Raw genomic sequence first — 13,355 nt, 5'->3', positions numbered from 1 at the left:
TCTTCAGAACTCTAGGTATCAAGCATTCCAGATACATAAATGTTCCGATCCCCGGAGAGGCAACTGACCAGCTGACACTGAGGCAAACTTGCCATCGTGGAAGATGTGAATTTTATTTATTTTATTATTTATTTATTTTAGTTTTGAGACGGAGTCTTGTTCTGTCACCAGGCCGGAGTGCAGTGGTGTGCTCTCTGCTCACTGTAACCTCCACCTCCTGGGTTCCAGTAATTCTCCTGCCTCAGCCTCCTGAGTAGCTGGGACTACAGGCACCCACCACCACGCCCAGCTAATTTTTGTATTTTTAGTAGAGACGGAGGTCTCACCATGTTGACCAGGATGGTCTCGATCTCTTGACCTTGTGATCCACCTGCCTCAGCCTCCTGACATGTAGGGATTACAGGCGTGAGCCACGGCGCCCAGCCGGAAGATGTGAATCAAAGCGAGTGACTGTTACTAAGGTATAGAGATGGCACTTGTGCTTCCTGTTTCGTAACAGTCCTCACAAGTCCCTTTTTAAATGTCCGCCCCTTCCTGATAGACTGCAGCCTCCAAAAACAGGAAGGAACTGGGTCTCTCTTGTTTGCAGTTTTCCCCAGTGCCTAGTACAATGCCTGGCATATAGTAAGCAATTAAAAACATGTATGGCACTAGAATTTTCAATTAGCTGGCTGCATATCATTGCAAAGTTAACATCTGAAAAGACTATTCAAATGGTCATTTAAAGACTGGGTCATCAGTATAATCTGTTTCAATCATATTTGTTTATTTATTTCTTTCCTTGAGATGCAGTCTTGCTCTGTTGCCCAGCCTAGAGTGCAGTGGCACGATCTCGGCTCACTGCAACCTCTGCCTCCCAGGTTCAAGTGATTCTCCTGCCTCAGCCTCCCAAGCAGCTGGGACTACAGGCGTGCGCCACCTCTCCTGGCTAATTTTTGCATTTTTAGTAGAGACGGGGTTTCAACATGTTGGCCACGCTGCTCTCGAACTCCTGACCTCTGATGATCCACCCACCCACCTCAGCCTCCCAAAGTGCTGAGATTACAGGCATGAGCCACCGGCCTGACCAGTTTAATCATATTTAATCAATTAATGAATCAAGTTAACTTATAAATTGTATTCCCCTACAACTACCTGAAATTCCTATGTTGAAACCCTCACTTCCATTCCTCAGAATAGAGCTGTATTTGGGAACAGGACTTTTCAAGAGGTAATTAAAACAAAATAAGGTCATATGGAAGGGTCCTAATCCACTATGACTGGTGTCCTTATAAGAGGAGACTGGGACACAGATTTGGAGGGAGGCCCACGAGAGGACACAGGGAGAAGATGGCCATCAGCAAGCCAAGGAGAAAGGCTTCATAAGGAACCAACCTTGCTGACACTTTCATTTCAAACTTGTTGCCTCTAGAATCGTTTAGAAAATAAGTTTGTGCTGTTTAAGCCACTCAGCCTGTGGTGCTTTGCTATGGCAGACCCAGCAAACTAACACAGACACTAAGGCCTTGTTTGAGATGGAGCCGTGGCCCTGTAATGGTTATTTTAGAAAGATAATGTGAACTGGCAGCGGCGGTGCTAGAAAGGGAAGAAGGAGCCCATATGTCCACTTCTGGTTCCAGTCTGACTTCTTGGTCAAGCCATTTTTACTACTCTGAGTCTCTTCCTCCTTTAAATACAGAAGTTTAGATCACATGAGCTCTGAGTTTCAGGTGACCTAGAACTGTATGATTCTATGTAGCAAACTCAACGTTACCTTCCAGAATGTGAGAGATGGCACAGGGCCGTGCCTGTTTTTCCCTGGCTACACTGAGCCACTGGCAGGAGGCTCTGCAAACACTTCCCATCTGCTTCTTGGACCATTTCATCCCTCTCGTCCAACATCACATTAAAGACAGAATCCTCGGCTGGGCACAGTGGCTCATGCCTGTAATCCCAGCACTTTGGGAGGCCAAGGAGGGCAGATCACCTGAGGTCAGAAGTTCAAGACCTGCCTGCCAACATGGCAAAACCCTGTCTCTACTAAAAATACAAAGATTAGCTAGGTGTGGTGGCTCACGCCTGTAAACCCAACTGCTCGGGAGGCTGAGGCAGGAGAATTACTTGAGCCCAGGAGGCGGAGGCTGCAGTGAGCTGAGATCACAGCATTGCACTCCAGCCTGGGCAACAGAGCAAGACTCTGTCTAAAAAAGGACAGAATCCTCTCTCAGCAAGTCTCCTAGCACAAAAGGAATACACATCACAATGCAGCCCTGCCGGACCGCCCCAGCTCTAAGGGGAGGTCAACTTGTGGACAGCAAGTCGAAGCAAAGTGAAGAAGAAACAAGAATGAGCTGAAGAACAGCTCTAGACATTGTGTAATTTTCGTGTATTCCAAGCAGAAAAGAGCTGCTCATTCTGAGCAAAGATGTTAATGAGCCCTGCAAATAGAAATTACCACAACAGAACAGTAGACATCTTCATTAATTATTTTCTGCGGCAGTATTAGCACTAATGATTAGAAAATCTTCAATAGTAGCATAAATAAAGATAAACAGATACCAGTCCTTGGTGCAGCCTCTGCACAGATGCTGGACTCTTCATTCGGCACCCAGTTTTCTGAAAGTTGCCTACTAACACAGGTGGAAGCAATCCTGTTCATACACTATGACCCAAACTCCAGATTCAGTGTGAAGTTTTGGTTCTGATTTTTGGTTTGTTTGTTTTGTTTTCCCAAGACCCAGCTGCGCCCTGCTCTAAAATCAATGGGATATCTGTGTGTCCTCTTAAAAATCCCCGTTTCTTAGAAGCTCCCTCTAGTGAGTTACTTTTACTGGCAATAAAGAATACTAATCAGCAAAACCGTATTTCAAACACAAACACATGCGTTAGGATATTCCTTAAAATAACCTATTTTTTAAACTTTTAGTTTAGGTGTGGGGTACATGTGCAGGTTTATTAAATAGGTAAACTTGTGCCATGGGGGTTTGTTGTACAGATGATGGTTTGATCACCCAGGTACTAAGCCTAATACCCAGTAGCTGTTTTTTTTGCTCCTCTCTCCCCTCTCAAGTAGGCTCCAGTGTCTGCTGTTCCCTTCTTTGTGTCCATGAGTTCTCATCATTTAGCTCCCACTTGAAAGTAAAAAAACATGCAGTATTTAGTTTTCTGTTTCTGTGTTAGTTTGCTAAGGAAAATGGCCTCTGGCTCCTTCCATGCAAGAAACAATCTCATTCTTTTTTATGGCTGCATAGTATTCCATGGTACTATGTACCACATTTTTTTGGTCCAATCTGTCACTGATGGGCAATTAGGTTGACTCTGTGTCTTTGCTACTGTGAACGGTGCTGCAATGAACATTTGCATGTATGTGCCTTTATGGGAGAATGATTTATATTCCTCTGGGTATATTGCCAGTAATGGGATTGCTGGGTTGAATGGTAGTTCTGCTTTTAGCCCTTTAAGGAATGACCACACCGTCTTCCACAATGGCTGAACTAAATAACCTCATCAGCATCCAACTGCTTATTTTTTGACTTTTTAACAACAGCCATTCTGACTGGTGTGAGACAGTATCTCACCGTGCTTTAGATTTGAATTTCTCTAATGACCAGTGATATTGAGCTTCTTTTCATATTCTTTTGGGCCATACATCTTCTTTTGAAAAGTGTCAGTTCATGTCCTTTGCCCACTTTTTCGTGGGGTTGAAAATAACCCTTTTTTTTTTTTTCCGACGCAGAGTCTTGCTCTGTCACCCAGGCTGGAGTGCAGTGGTGCAATGTCAGCTCACTGCAACCTCCGTCTCCCAGGTTCAAACAATTCTCCTGCCTCAGGCTCCCAAGTAGCTGGGATTACAGGCGCTCACTACCATGCCCAGCTAAATTTTTTGTATTTTTAGTAGAAACAGGGTTTCACCACGTTGGCCAGGCTGGTCTCGAATTCCTGACTTTGTGATCCTCTCACCTTGGCCTCCCAAAGTGCTGGGATAAAAATAACCTTTTAAAAAATATATATATTTCAGCCGGGCGCAGTGGCTCATGCCTGTAATCCCTGCACTTTGGAGGCTGTGGTAGGTAGATCACCTGAGGTCAGGAGTTTGAGACCAGCCTGGTCAACATGATAAAACCCCTCTCTACTAAAAATACAAAAAATTAGCTGGGCACAGTGGTACATGCCTGTAATCCCAGCTACTCAGGAGGCTGAGGCAGGAGAATCACTTGAACCCGGGAGGTGGAGGTTGCAGTGAGCCGAGATTGCGCCACTGCACTCTAGCCTGGGCGACAATAGCTTAAAACTCCATCTCAAAAAAAAAAAAATTCTTACTGTTGCCTGCTTAGAGTCCCTATAACCTTATTCTGGAAAGGGCAGTTTTTTTTAACATCCTGTCCATATATAAGGTATTATAAAGGTTAAGATGCAAATGCTCCCCAAGTGCCTGCCGTGTTTTTCCTGTCATGGAAGTCATGTCTGTATGGGCAGAATCACAAAGCTAGCATGGGTCTGAGGACCCCTCCTCTCAGGTAACTTCCTTCTAACTGTGGCCATTCCCTTGGGTACCCTGTTATACTCACTAATTCAACCAACATGCATTTGAGCACTTCTGCATTGTATGACTCTCTTGAGGCAAGTAGGAAGAAGCTGTGTCTGCCCTCAAGGGGAATCCCTCCTGGAGGAGGATAGTAGCCATCCGCCAGCCTCATCACTTAGCGATACATCTTACATACCCATAAAAACATTCAAGAGCTTAAGTGAATGAATGATAATGTGGTTCAAAGGTATGCACAGACTTATGCTGAGGCACTTAGTGGGCTGATCAAAATGGGATTCGTGGAGGAAAAGCCAACAGAAGTGACCACTGCAATGCAACGATGATATCAGAGCACCATGGGTCCAGAGAGCCTCCCGCAAGCTATCAGCTGCTCAACTGTGAATCGGCATCTGAGAAAATAAGCAACAACCTTACCTTCCAAATGCCGACATTAAGGGGATGCATTATTAAAATGGTGGTTCTCAGGTAGTAAATGAACACTTTAAGAACTCATGCAATCATAAACATTAGAATATGCAGTAAAGAGATAATGATACTTGTCAGAAGATATTAAGAAGACATGGAAATAAAAGGAATCTGTTCATAGAGAGAATGATTCTAAATACAAAATGGTCAGATTGATACTCAGAAGTATTGCTATTAATAGAAATAATATTAGAGAGATTTCATTATGTAAATGGCTCATATGTCTGCCAGAAATGTACCCAGTAATAATTTGCATTCCTGCTATAGTGAAAATTTCAAGGATGTCTCTTGTTGGCTTATGAAGGATCTTTTCATTGGTAAGCCACAGCTTTTAAAATCATACTAAAAAGGACCACCTATGCTCTTTGTGGGTAATAATAACTAATTAGACAATCGTGTGTGCCCCGCACTGTGCTGACTCCCATATGTACAGCAGTCCTGTGAGGCTGGATTATTATTCATGTTTTACAGCTGAGAAAACAGAGGCTTAGGTCAACTTGCCCAGGGTCTCAAAGATGATCAATCATGGAGGCTGGATTTGAACCTGAGTCTTTCTGACTCCATGCCCACTGTCCTTCCCCTTGCAGTGTAAATACAGTGGTTCAACCTCTGTGGTTTCATGAATGTAATGCTACACAGGGTATGCAGTGATCTTTTAAGGAGAAATGGGTCTAGAAAGATGGACCCTTCTGGTCACCCCATTGCAAATCTCACTGCTTTCACTCGCTGACAACTTCATTTGCCCCGAGTCCTTGGATATTGGTGCCACACTCCGCTCAGCTCTTGTTATGGTGCAAAGCACTAAAATCACATGGGTGTCACAGTCAAAAATCCTCTATCACTCCAAAGCTAACTTGTCCTCCGTCAGTCCCAACTCTGCCCCGGACGTCTCACTGGAATAAAGTCTCCAGGATACCTGCCTCGCCACTTCTCATTCGCATCTTTGGTTTCATGACCCACATTTCTATAGGACTCTCCCTTCTTTAGTTCTAATTATCTAAAGCAGGGTTCTGAAATCCCAAGGTGATTGCAAGATCCCATCTTAGCCACAAGCCTTCACTAGAATGGCTAACCGATAAGAGTTTTGTTTCAGAACCCCCTGCTTTATTTCCTATGTCTTTTAAAGAATTTTTCAATTTGCCACATGACATAATTAAAACTCAAGCATCAGTAGAAAAGTGGAAGAGATGAAGGGCTCAGAAATAACCCACCAGTGCTTGAAAATAGGGTGTGAGTTTGATGTTAGATTGGTTTCGAATCCATGCTCCATGCATCGTAGCCACGGTGGAGCACGGATTCTTACTATTAATTAGCCTTATTCCTTCACTTTTGTCCCACAGCACTGTAAAACAAAAGCAATAAGGCTCACCACATGGGGTAGGGAGGAGGTGTAAGTGTGAGGCTACAGCTGATGCTCTTAATGAGATGCTTTCCTTTTCCTCTCCCTTAGGCCAATGAAAGGTGGACTGTGTACCAATCTCCTTTCCCTATTCACTCTTCTCCCACAACTATTTCCCTCAGCCACTGGCACCATGTTCCACGTGCTGGAGGCGTCCTTGCTGGGGCAGTGAGAGACACCCTGAGTCAGTCTTGTCACTCTAAAAGGGACCTTGCAACGTTTGCTCTTGGGTCGATAACACGACACAGAGCTGACGTGAGGATGACATGTGGTAAGATGACTTAGAGTCCCTGCTAAATGAACTCATGAGCTAAACACTAGGTACCACTATGCTCTCCATGAGATTGGTAGGCAGAAGAAAAACACTGAATCTTTGCTCTCCAAAGTTGTGATCTGAATTCACACAGGCAAGATTCTTGTCAATGACCCAGAACCACTTAAGCCCCGAGGGGGCCAGGCCACCAGCACAGCAGGGCTAGGGCATGAAGCCCCTCTAGGATGCAGGGTGAGGGCTGTAAGGGTCCCGCTGTCAAGATGTGACCCCACCAGCGCTAGTTTATAGTGCTCCAAAAGCCAGGAGGAGGTTTGAAACAAAATACAAAAAAAACAAGAGTTACCATCCCACAAACATCAACCTGTACAGAACCTAGAAAACGTGAAATTGTTAAGACGATCTGGAGTTTAAGGGAAAAGCACATTTTTAAAAGCAGAAAATAAATGAGAAACGTAAATACATTTGCTCATTTGCTATGCATTGTTAGAGTCTGTTATTGATATATGGTCATTTTATTATAAAGAAACACTTAAAAGGAGGCATGTTTTCACCTGTTAACTTGTTTACTTCATAGGATTCTCTTATTTGGTAGATTTAGAGATTTAAGGCACTGCCACAAATCTTTTCCAAACACAGAAGATTATTAACAAAGTAATTAGTTAATTAATTAATTCGGCAAACAAATCACCCATTGACAAGCCTAGAAAAAATGCCTCCCCATGTTTGTTTTTTCAGTTTTCTTTTCCAGGGTTGGAAGGGAAAACCCTTGAAACAAACATGATCGTACTACCAATGTGAGTCCTCATTGCAATGTTTTTCTCCAAGCACCCACAATTCCAGGTTCTCCCAAGTTGCTTCCAGTACTTGCCCAAGTTTAAACCTCTGAACCAATGCCTACCATCTGCAGCCTCAAAGGGAGCTGTGTCCTTGCCAGCAGACACCGCCACCTCCCCTCCCCAAGGTTCCTGCCTTTCGAGAGTGTGTCATGTGGCTGCCAGGGCGAGTCAGACGTACGAAAAGGCACATCTCGCAGGCTGTCCAGGAGGGTTAGAGCAACTATGTCCAGAGCAGTTTCAAGTGACTACAGACCCAAGGCTCCAAGCTAATTAACAGAAAGTGAAGCAAAGATAGCGACAGCTCAAGGCAAGGGTGTGAAGCTCATGTCATTCGTAAAGACAGCCCAGGGAAAAACCTCCTAAGGGCAGGACATTTATGCTTGCACCTTATTTGCTTTGCAGACTAACACGTTTCTGTTAGAAATAATGTCTTTACACTCCAGAGACATGTTATAAGGTGTTGGCCTGCTACTAATTACAGCAAGCCTGTACTACAGCTAACAAAATAACTCCAAATTCACTTGCTTCGGATTACCTACCTGTCATACAGAGGGATGTTCTTCACTCCAGCTGAACAAACCTATTAGTTGTCTGGCTTCTTGACGTTTAACTCTCATAGGCAATTATCTCCAGTTTGAAATGCCCCTTCGTCTTCTTTACACAATCACCACTCTTTGTTCTTAGAAAACACAGTTTAAACCACTTCCTCCCTTAATCCATCTAAACTAACCCCATCTAATTCTGGCATCCACACAAATAATAGATTTAGCACTTCCTTAGCAAGCACTACCATGGATTTCTCTGTAATGATAAAGTTAATCCTACACATGCCTCATGTGTACTCATGGGCAGGTTCTCCTCCTTTCTGGGCCTCAGTTTCCTCATCTGTAGAAGGAGGAGAATACTCCCTACCTCATAGGGTTATTCCTGATAATTAAACATTTATTTAAAAAAAACAGCTTTATTAAGATTTAATTCACATACAACTCAAATGCACAACTCAATGTTTTTTTAGTATATTCACAGTTTTGTACAACCAACATGCGAATCTAATTTTAGATTTTCAACTCCAAAAAAGAAACGCTGTGTTATGTTAGCAAGTCACTCTGCGTTCCTCTTCCACCTCTGGCCTCTGCAACTCCCAAACTGACTTCTGTCTCTATGGATTTGTCTATTCCGGACATTTCATACAAATGAAATTACAGTATGTGGTCTCTCAATTAGCATGATATTTTGAGGTTTATCTATGTTATAACATGTATTAGTACTCTGGTTATTGGTTGGTATTTTGCTGTTCAATATTCCATTAAATATTTTGCATGTGTTTGTGTGTGTGTGAGGGGGACACAAATGTCATGAGTGCTCAGCTCAGTACTTGGGGACACAGCTCTCAGAAAATGTCGCTTTCATTACCACTGGCATTATTGCTATCATTTTGTCACTTTTGTTTATAATTGCACTGGTCTCCACCAGGTGATTATTAAGGTCTAGAGCAAGGGACCCCAACCCCTGGGTTAGGGACCTCCTGCACAGCAGGAGGTGAGCAGTAGGCAAATGAGCAAAGCTTCCTCTGTATTTACAGCCGCTCCCCACAATTGCCGCCTGAGCTCCGCCTCCTGTCAGATCAGCCGCAGCATGAGATTCTCATAGCAGCATGAACCCTATTGTGAACTGGGCATGCGAGGGACCTACGCTCCACCCTCCTTATGAGAATCTAATGCCTGATGATCTGTCATGGTGTCCCATCACCCACAGATGGTACCATCTTGTTGCAGGAAAACAAGCTCAGGGATCTCACTGATTCTACATTATGGTGAATTGTATAATTTTTCCATTATATATTGCAATGTAATAATAGAAATAAAGTACACAATGAATGTAAATGCATTTGAATCATCCCAAACCCATCCCCCCACCCCACCCTAGTCTGTGGAAAAACTGTCTTCCATGAAGCCAGTCCCTGGTGCCAAAAAGGTTGAAGACCACCGGTCTAAAGAGAAGGGGCTCCTCTTACACACTGCCCAGAAACGGAGGATGTGACAGCAGTTTGATGAGAGCTAACTCAACAATGAAGTAGCAACCTGACAAAGTAGCCACCTGACAAGGGCGCAGGCAGCTCCAACTACACCTGCGCTGCAGCTGCTTACAAAAGCTCCTTCACATGTGTGAGTTCAGGCAGAAACAAACACAATCGTATCTGATTCTTTAAGCAGGACAGTGACCAGATAAATAAATATGTCTGAATCTGCAGAGAAATCATTTCAAAAGGGCTTCAGAATGAGAAAGGAAAGCACTGTGGCCCAGGAGCATCCAAAAGCATCCTGAAAACACAAGGGGAGGAAGGCTGAGCAGGCGTGGGCTGGGGACGAAGGCAACCCTGCACAGCACCCAGCAGGAACACAAAGCGACGCCCGCTGTGCCGGGGAAGCACAGGCAGCACAGTCCCTGCAAGGGGAATGCAGCTCCCTGCAAGATGTTTTCAAGGTTTCCCCAGAGCACAACCCTAACCTCAGGCAGCACAGTTCTCCCAGCAAAAGCCACTCACCCCTGGAGATAACCGAACACCTGAATTTACACCAAGGGCATTTCCAACCTGTGTTCCTGATCACCCCCTACCCCCCACCCCGCCCCACGACCTGCCTCCCTTACATCCTTTCTGTTTTCCTTTCCCATGGTCCTGTGAGGTCTCTTTCAGATGCAAAATGTCACAGTGGAAGGGAACCTCCAAGGAGGATCTAAGCTACTGCTCTCTTCTTCCTAAGGGAGGAAACTGAGATTCCAGAGAGGTTAGTAACTTTCCCAAGGTCATAAAATTAGCGGTGCAGCAGGAACTGAAACCTACATTGTGTGACCACTCCCCTCCTCCCAAAGCAATTTAGTTTCCAACTCCACCTCATCTGGCTACTTGTTTTTCCCCTAGCCCCTAGGCAGCCCTTCGCTGTGGCTGCTGAGTCATCAAGATGACTTTTGTTGTCAAGCAAGCCACTGGGACAAGCCCTCTTGTCTTGAGTAGGACAAAGCATATTTGGCCACTCCCCACTTTGTGGTCACCCTGCTCTGCCTGATACAGGGCACTTTCTGCCCATGCCAACTGTCAGTCACCCTGAATAGCCTACGCCATCACAATTCCTTATGGCTACTGACTAATATAAAAGGTAAGTGACTAATAAATGGTAACATGAATTAATAGGAAACCTTTGATACAGACAAATACTTGATTCATTAAAAAAATTGAGTTATATTTTCTTGGGGTCTTTTCTTCCCAGGTCATAGCAGTGCTGTTTCAACAGGAAATGTCATGACTTGAATGCCAGGTGCATTTAAAAAAATAATCTAAACTAAATTAGCTTTTACACCTAACAACAGCCTGAGAATAATAAAGGAACTCTTTGAAAAACGAAGAAAGGAACTAATTCAGCACTCCAGAAGTCAACAGCTGTTTCTTCAATCAGAGTCACCTATAACAAGTGAATTCTTAGCCGGGAAAATGATCTTAAAATATCCATGTCAAGTTAGGAAAAAATGTTTCATAAAATAGACATTAAATTAATTTTTCTTGAATTGGCATGGGACAAGAAGTGATATAGTTTAGTTCTGCTAAACACCTAAAAAACTCTGATACACTGCATACTACCCCAGGCAAATCGTGAGCTGTGTGGGGGGGGGAATTCCCAGAAATATGTGAATCACAATTATGACTCATCAGCCTGGGAAATTTAGGACATGATCACTATCAGTCAAACATAATATTATTATCTGCCAAATGTCCAAGATAGAAATTTCCTTGGAAACAACTGGTGGAGGTAGGCACAGCCCTTTAATTTTGCTAATTTGTGGGCTGGCAGATTTTTTGGGAGTTTCACATTCTAGTATGAAAGAGAAATAAATATGTTTTAATTAATGCCTACATATGCACAGTTCATACATATTCATAATCGGTGGAGGATCCAGTCTGTGGGGTCTGCAGTTTATAAAGTTAGTCAAGGAGTGTAGGAGCATATATGAGGTGTTAAGGTATTTAAGAAAAGAGGTCAAGGGCCATGCACGGTCACTCACGCCTGTAATCTCAGAACTTTGGGAGGCTGAGGTGGAGGATCACTTGAGCCCAGGAGTTCAAGACAAAACTGGGCAACATGGTGAGACCCCATATCTAAAAAAAAAATACAAAAATCAGATGGGCATGGTGGCACACGCATCTAGTCACAGCTACTCAGGAGGCTGAGGTGGGAGGATCACTTGAGCCTGGGAGGTTGAGGCTGCAGTGAGCCAAGATCATGCCACTGCACTTCAGCCTGAATGACAGAGCTAGACGTTCTCTCAAAAAAAAAAAAAATAGTGCACAGAATTATCAATATAAAATTAAGTACAGGGTCTTAAAAACGGCCTGCATGAGTGAGAAGCCTTGACGCTAAAGTGTCATGAGCTTCCAGATAAATCTTCCTGGCCCACAATGCATGCACACAGCACAGCGGTGGGGACACCTATAAATGACTAAGATCAACATATTTCATTATAACTCCCTTTGATGCCAAGTATATGGTAAACACTGGAGTACACATTTTTGCTGAGTATAAGTGGCTAAATAGAAATATTTACACGTCATGTTGTCGAGAAGCTGTTAAATGAATTCCAATATGTGGCTTCACTACCTCATCAGGAAAACCTGTATCCCACAGTCATTGATCATGCAGCAATGTCTAGTTTATGGAAACCCCTCCGCAGGTTCCCAAGCAAGCAGCCCGGACTGATACCATCCTGCAGCTAGTCAGTGGCTATAATCAAATGCAGATAGTGTGGCAGGAACAGCGCTGAATGGTCCATCTAGCACAGTGCTCCTAAAATCGATACGCTTAGGCTCAGCTGCATGCAAACAGAGGAAAAGCCTCCCGACAACACAGAATATTCTGCTTCTGCAACCCAAACCACCAGTCTAAAGCAGGGAGAGCACTCCAGTCCATCTCGGCCGTAACAACAGAAAAGAGCGAAAACAGGTGAGCGCCTCAACTTTAAATCAATCCATAGCATCATTCTCTTACCAGCAGAAAACTATAAATGGTGAAAGGGGCTTTGAGGCCAATCTCTACCTTAAGTACTGAAGGAAGTCATTCCTGTCCCATTAACTGTCAGCACGTAGATTAGACCCTCCTAAGTTTATTTTATTTTTTTTCCGCTGGAGTCTTGCTGTCTCACCGAGGCTGGAGTGCAAGGGCCCAGTCTCAACTCACCACAACCTCTACTTCGCAGGTTCCAGCGATTCTCCTGCCTCAGCCTCCTGAATAGCTGGGGTTACAGGCATGCGCCACCGCACCCAGCTAATTTTGTATTTTTAGTGGAGACAGAGTTTCTCCATCTTGGTCAGGCTGGTTCTCAAACTCCTGACTTCAGGTGATCCGCCTGCCTTGGCCTCCCAAAGTGCTGGGATTACAGGCATGAGCCACAACACCCGGCCCCTGGGCTTTCTTTCTTCCTTGGAGCTCCAGGGGGCCAGGGAGGTGCAGCTTCATCCAGCAGGAGCCATCGTTCTAACAAAAATCTGAAAATAACAGATTCACTCTGACATGCCAACTCACTACTTTTAATTGAGGCTCATTAAAGATGTACATAGAAGAATTACGTTCACCTCTACTACAATTCCAGTGCTGCAGCAAAATGACAATGTTTCACTTCTCTACAGAAAGGAATACTTCTTCTCTGAGTAATAGCACCACAGGTGGAGGGCTATGATTCACCAATTCTCCATCAAATGTTACTGCCTGTCGCTGGACAGAGGCAGGGGGACAGAACATTATTTTTTTAATGAAAAGAATAAAGGGCACATCAGTTAAAAGATGCAACAGGTGCATCTCATGTTACTGC

General features: G+C 44.1%; 1 protein-coding gene across 6 annotated transcripts in view; it reads right to left on the bottom strand.

Annotated features, from left to right (window-relative positions):
* Positions 1–13,355, bottom strand: part of ATXN1 (ataxin 1) — a 455,843-nt gene that overhangs the window by 318,454 nt on the left and 124,034 nt on the right. Inside the window, exon 1 of one of the 6 annotated variants that reach the window (XM_032247761.1) lies at positions 6,360–6,549. The exons of the other annotated variants lie outside the window; for them this stretch is intronic. The gene's annotated coding sequence lies outside the window, so the exon portion shown is untranslated. Of the gene's footprint in view, positions 1–6,359; positions 6,550–13,355 lie in introns of those variants that run through there. 6 annotated transcript variants of the gene reach the window in all.

This window comes from Sapajus apella, unplaced genomic scaffold (assembly GCF_009761245.1).
Source record: "Sapajus apella isolate SASKATOON/1434 unplaced genomic scaffold, GSC_monkey_1.0 scaffold63, whole genome shotgun sequence".
In the NCBI taxonomy this organism is placed as follows: domain Eukaryota; kingdom Metazoa; phylum Chordata; class Mammalia; order Primates; family Cebidae; genus Sapajus; species Sapajus apella.
Note: the sequence above shows the minus strand (reverse complement) of the source record. Positions and strands in the feature narration are given on the sequence as shown.